The sequence below is a fragment of the Myotis davidii genome, unplaced genomic scaffold (assembly GCF_000327345.1).
Source record: "Myotis davidii unplaced genomic scaffold, ASM32734v1 scaffold1379, whole genome shotgun sequence".
Lineage (NCBI taxonomy): Eukaryota > Metazoa > Chordata > Mammalia > Chiroptera > Vespertilionidae > Myotis > Myotis davidii.
The window spans coordinates 125,726-132,491 of NW_006290766.1; positions in this window are offsets into that span (position 1 = coordinate 125,726).

Below are 6,766 nucleotides of genomic sequence, written 5' to 3' on the forward strand. Positions count from 1 at the left end.
CGGGGCCGGGGGTGGGAGGCGCAGGGAGAGCGGGTCAAACGTACCCCTCCCTCCAAGGCCTGGATTGTGCTGTGACCAACCCCAGGGACATTTGCTTTAAACAAAACTTCCTGCTTCTAGGATATTGGTGTCTTCCCGCAGCTTATTCTGAACGGAGACACAGATGTGCAGAGGGAATTCCAAATTGTTGCCCGTCCTTGTCCTCAGCAAAAGGGCCGCCCAGGCCAAGCCAGACTGGGACCAGGGGGTCAGAGGTCCTCTCCGGGTCAGAGGTTGGCAAACATACTTTAAAAAGTTTACAAACACACTTAAAAATAACCTCACTCTATGCAGTGGGGAGTTTGGCTCCATTTTCATGTTTATTGGCAGCATTTAGACTTCCACGCATCCCATCTCTATCTCTATACATGTGGTACTTTCGCAAAGGAGTCCCATGGCTTCCCAAACATTTGGATCTGGTGGCAAATTTGAACCCAGCAGAGCCACATGGGTCACATGGGAGCAGGGACTCTTCTATGTTCAACCATAAGCTTGAACTGTGCTCAATAAAACTCACAGGTGTACATTTTACAGTAGGAGGGAAAATTTTCTTACAGTTGTGTTTAATTCTTTAAATATATTTTATTGATTTTTTACAGAGAGGAAGGGAGAGAGATAGTTAGAAACATAGATGAGAAAGAAACATGGATCAGCTGCCTCCTGCACACCTTCTACTGGGGATGTGCCCGCAACTAAGGTACATGCCCTTGATCTGAATTGAACCTGGGACCTTTCAATCCACAGGCCAATGCTCTATCCACTGAGCCAAACCGGTTAGGGCTATAGTTGTGTTTTAATCCTCACCTGAGGACATGCTTAGAGAGAGGAAAGGAGGGAAGAAGGGAGGGAGAGAGAGAGGGAGAGAGAGAGAAACATGGATGTGAGAGAGAAACTTCAATTGATTGCCTTCTGTATGTGCACCTACGGGGGATCAAACCGCAAACCCAATTATGTGCCCTGACCAGAATCCAACCCGAAAACCTTCAGTACACAGGACAGCGCTCAACCAACTGAGGCACTCCATCCAGCTGGGCTCTTTTACAGTTTTTGAGTGTGTGCCTAGAGATTTTGTAATGTAAATGGCTGATATCCATAGGCAATTGAATTTCTATTTTCACCAAACATAAAAAAAAAACAGTAAAAGATTTTGGAAAATTGGATGTACATGAAAACTCAATATACTTAACTCGTTGGTTCAAACTTCTAATTATATATTTAAATAGCTTCATTGAAGTGCAATAATCATGCTATATAATGCTCCCCTTTAATGTGTACAATTCAGTGGTTTTCAATATACTCACAGACAACATATCCAATTTGGCTCAGTGAATAGAGCGTTGGCCTGTGGAGTGAAGGGTCCCAGGTTCGATTCTGGTCAAAGGCAATTCTTGGTTGCTGGCACATCCCCAGTAGGAGGTGGAGGCAGTTGAACGATGTTTCTCTCTCATCAATGTTTCTAACTCTCTATCCCTCTCCCTTCCTCTCTGTAAAAAAATCAATAACACAACAAAAAAGAACTCCTATCCCCTATAATGATTATAACTATCAATTCTCCATCTTTTCATGTTCCACCTGAAAGCCACAGTCCTCTTATCTTTCTCTTTCTATGGAATTCCCTATTCTGGATTTCCATATGAATGGAATCATATAAGAGGTTGTCTTGATAACTAACTTCAGTAACAGCTTAATTTTTTCAAGACATCCATAAAATAGCATGTATGGGATACTTCATTTATTTTCACAGCCAAATAATATTCAATCATTTGGATAAAGCACAATGTGTTTATTCATCTATTAATAGTCATTTGGTGTGATTCCAGCTTTTGGCTATTCTGAATAATGTTACAAAAAAGCCTATATGGCCCTGACCCAGTAGCTCAGTTGGTTAGAGTGTCATCCCAATATGGCAAGGTTGTGGGTTCGATCCCCTGTCAGGGCACATACAAGAGTCAAACAATTAATGCATAAATAAGTGGAACAACAAATCCATCTCTCTCTCCCCCCCTCCTCTTCCTCTCTCTCTAAAATCAATAAAAAGATATCCTTGGGTATGGATTAAAAAAAAAACAAACCAGCTCTTAGGCTTGCTGTGAAACAAGTGAGACAATATCATTGGCTAGAGTATCAGCCTGCGGACTAAAGGGTCCTGGGTTTGATTCCAGTCAAGGGCATATGTTGTGGGCTCGATCCCCAGTAGGGGATGTGCAGGAGTCAGCCAATCAATGATTCTCTCTCATTGATATTTCTATCTCTCCCTTCCTCGCCCGTCCTCTCTGAAATCAATAAAAAAAATACATATATTTTTTTAAAGCTTATATATATAAGTTTTCATTTGGGCATATGTTTTGATTTCTTTGGGCATATACCTCAGGGTGAAATGCTGGGTCCTATGATAATCCTAGCTTTAATTGTTGAGGACCTGCAGCCTGTTTCCTACGTGGCTACTGCACCATTTTATATTCCTACCAGCAGTGGGTGAGGGGTCCAATTTCCATATTCCCCACAGAACAAATTATTATCTCACTCTCTGATTCCAGCCATCGTGGTGGTTGTGATGCTCTATTTCATTGGGGTTTTGACTTGGATTTGCTTGATAACTAGTGATTTCTAGCATCTTTTTTGTGTGTTCTTGCCCATTCCTACATCTTCCTTGGGAAAAATGTCTATTTACATCCTTTGACATTTTATTTATTTGTTTGTTTTTAGAGAGTACAACAAAATCGGTCACTTTTATTTAAAAGAAACATTAAAAAATAAGTGTGCAAAATTAAATTTCATGGTCAAATACACATAAAAGGAACACACATACTTTACATTGAAACCCATATACCGTTAGTTGATTACATGACAGTAAAAGAACTGGTAAAACAGAGAAGTTGCTGCTGCAGAGTTTAAATGTTTGTAACCTGAAATTAAAACCATAAATGAAATGCCCTGGCTGGTGTAATTCAGGGTCCCGGTGTAATTCAAGGGCACATGCTCGGGTTTTGGGATCAGTCCCCAAAGGGGGACATGCAGGAGGCAGCCAATCTATGATTCTCTCTCATCATTGATTTTTCTGTCTCTTTCTCCCTGTTCTTTCTCCTCTGAAATCAATAAAAATATATTTTTTTAAAAGTCAGAGAGAAAGGGACTTGGGGACAGACTCAGGGGGTTTGCCCAGATGAACTACCCCTGCCCTTGGCTGTGCTGGTTCCAAGCCTCGTGGGTCCCCTAGAGTTTGAGAGGTGCATGTGGGGAAACAAAAGATGGAGCGGAAGGGGGACAGGAAGGGGAAAGGCACAGGCATGCTCCCAGCATGGGGAGAATGTGCATTGGCACCTTTGTTTTGAGGGGTTTTAAAGGTTGAGAGTTTAGGGGAGGTCTCATGGGAGGATTTTTATAGAATATTCATCAGCTTTATGCTGATGACCCTGACCAGTGTAGGCCTAGGCTAGTTTGTTTGTGGCTTAGTTTTTAACAAAAAGTAAAAAAAAATAAAAAAAAATTTAAAAATCTTATAGAATAAGGAAAAAAAATATTTTTGGAAGCTGTAAAAAATAAAATAATATCAAGCATCTTTTCTGACCACAACAGTATGAAATTAGACATCAATTACAAGAAGAAAACTAGAAAAACAGGAATAGGTGAGGGAAAACAACACGGTACTGTTGGCGGTGCAACGGCACCAGGTGTTAGGCTGGTGGAGTCAGACCAGACCTGGTTCAACAACCTCGGGACTTGGGTTCTGGCTAAGGAAGAATTCAGAGCCAAGACTCAAACTATAAAGAGAAAGTTTATTTAGAAAGTCACAGAGCTAGAAGTAAGCCATAGAATAAATGGGCTCAGGAAACAAGTTAGAGTCAAAAGGTGGGACCTTAGAGATTAGGAGAAAGGTAAAGGTAATGCACCTGGGGGAAGATAAGAGGGAGGGGCGTGCTCCTGGGAGGGAGAGCTGGTTGGGTCTTTCAGTCCTAAGAGCTTTTAAGGGTGGAGACTTTAGGGGAGGTCAAAAGGGATGATCTCAATAGAATATTCAGCAGCTTTCCACTAGAGCAGCGGTTCTCAACCTGTGGGTCGCGACCCCTTTGGGGGTCGAACGACGCTTTCACAGGGGTCACCTAAGACTATCAGAAAACACATATATAATTACATATTGTTTTTGTGATTCATCACTATTCTTTAATTATGTTCAATTTGTAACAATGAAAATACATCCTGCATTATCAGTATTTACATTATGATTCACAACAGTAGCAAAGTTACAGTTATGAAGTAGAAACGAAAATAATTTTATGGTTGGGGATCACCACAACATGAGGAACTGTATTAAAGGGTTGCGGCATTAGGAAGGTTGAGAACCACTGCACTAGTGTCTCCTCAGGGTTGTGGTCTCCACTGATAGGTCTGCTCAAGGACAGGGGTCATCAGTCAGTGCAGCTGGCCCTGATGTCATCCACGGCATTGCTTACGTGGTTTTGCTGCTTTTCTGGGCCTAGAGCTGAAGCACAACTGAGGCCTAGATGTATTTGATGCAGGTCAGAGTCTCATTGTCCTGGGGGCTTAATGCTTAAGGGCTGTTCTCTGGCCCCCGCATTTATTCTCTCTCTAAGGGTGTTATGCAAAGTTCTGAGGTCCCAGAAAAACCTCAGCTTATTGTTTGTGGATTCCAAAGAAATAACCCAGAGGACTCTCTATGAAAGACATGGGATTATTAGAATTTGTGTGTGCCCTGGTGGTGGCCGACTGGTGAAGTTTACCATGGCACCAGCTGCTACCAGTGAAGTTGTCCGGCTAAGTCCCATCTGGCCTGCAGACAGGCCGCACCAGGGGCAGCTGGCTGGTGCAATTGTTTTGCTGCCCCAGACTTTCCCAGCACAAAGTTTTACAGAGCACAGAAAACAGATTAAAACAGAGAGGAGGAAGGGACTGTGAATATGCTGTGTGAGATCAAAACACCAGTTGTTTACTATCCAGACTCCCATCTAGAAGCACCTTCTCTTTGGCCTTTCTTCGTCTGAGGAACTGGCCAGGTTCCCAAGGTCTCACAGGTTGTCTACTGATAGCCTTCAGTACATTTCCCACAGGGTGGGAGCGGGGAGCTGGGGCATGGGAAGGGTCCCATGTTCCCATCTACCATACAAAGGGGATCTAACCCGCATGACTAGCCACATGTCAGTGATATGAAAGGTCAGAGGGTCTAAACCGAATGACCATGTGAGTGATATGGTAGGGGAGGAAAGATGACCCTAGTTTTGCCTGTTGCTAGGCGCCCATGGCTTTCTGCCCTGACGACCTTCTGTACCTCGCCCATCATCCTTGCTCTGCTCATGTGTAACTGCCTATCACACAAAAACCTGTTCAACCTGATCCTCACCTGCAAAGACAGAGTGTGCGACCAGGTGGCAAAAAAACTGAATTTCAGAGAGCAGGAGCCCTGCTCAATGTGGACACCCGGGACAACCAGGGAGACGCCATCCTGGGCACCCGTGAGCTCTGCCAGTGCTCTCAGCACATGAAGGAGGGGCCGTGAGAGCAGCAAGCTGCTGCAGGAGTTCGAGAAGAACGGGAAGACCTCCCTGCACACCCTCTGCTTCTACTGAATGACTCCGGGTCTTCCCAAAGACACCTTCTTGCACTTCTTGTTAATACTCTTTCCTTCTTAACCCTTGTTTTTTGGGAAGTTTTGTTGTTGTCATTGTTGTTGTTTATCCTCACCCAAGGAAATGTTCGTTATTTTTTTACATATATTTTTATGTATTTCAGAGAGGAAGGGAAAGGGAGAGAGAGAGAGAGAGAGAAACATCAATGAGAGAGAATCATCGAATGGCTGCCTCCTGCACACTCCCTACTAGGGATCGAGCTCGAAACCCAGGCATGTGCCCTTGACTGGAATTGAACCTGGGACCCACAGACTGACGCTCTATCCACTGAGCCAAACCAGTTAGGGAGAAATGTTCACTGTTGATTTTAGAGAGGAAAGGAGAGGGAGAGAGAGAGAAACATCAATGTGGGATTGGGGTGATCTAGCAAAGTGTGCCCATCACATAGATTCTGCATCTGCTGTGTTACCCTCTCGGCTCACAGCCCCCTAGTGTAGCCTCAAAGACATTTTGCAGAGTGAGATGTGCTTGGATTTCTAAAAACGCTTCCAAGTAAGCAGGACAAAGTAGGATTGAATTAATAACCAAAAAGCTGGAAATGGGCCGTGGAGGTGATGGAAGTAAATGATGCATGTGGCTGAGGACGTCCCCAGGCCGAGTCCACTGGGAGGCACCTCTAAGATTCAGAGCCACAGTGCGTCCAGAGATCTGCCCGAGGAGCTGCTTAAACTCCAGGACAGGTTCTGGCAGTGGCTCACCCCCCTTCTGGTGATGTGCATGAGATGAGCGCAGTGCCATCTTGGAGGTTGTTTTCTCAATTAAGACGGGGCTGCAGCCAAAACCGGTTTGGCTCAGTGGATAGAGCATCGACCTGCGGACTGAAAGGTCCCAGGTTCGATTCCGGTCCAGGGCATGTACCTGGGTTGCGGGCACATCCCCAGTGGGAGATGTGCGGGAGGCAGCTGGTCGATGTTTCTCTCTCATCGATGTTTCTAACTCTCTATCTCTCTCCCTTCCTCTCTAAAATCAATAAAAAATATATATATGTATTTTTTAAAAGGCCTTTTGGCCTGTATCCTTCTTCCCCAGTTATTCGATTCCTCTTAACAAGGATCACACAGTGGTGGGAAGAATTGAACATACAA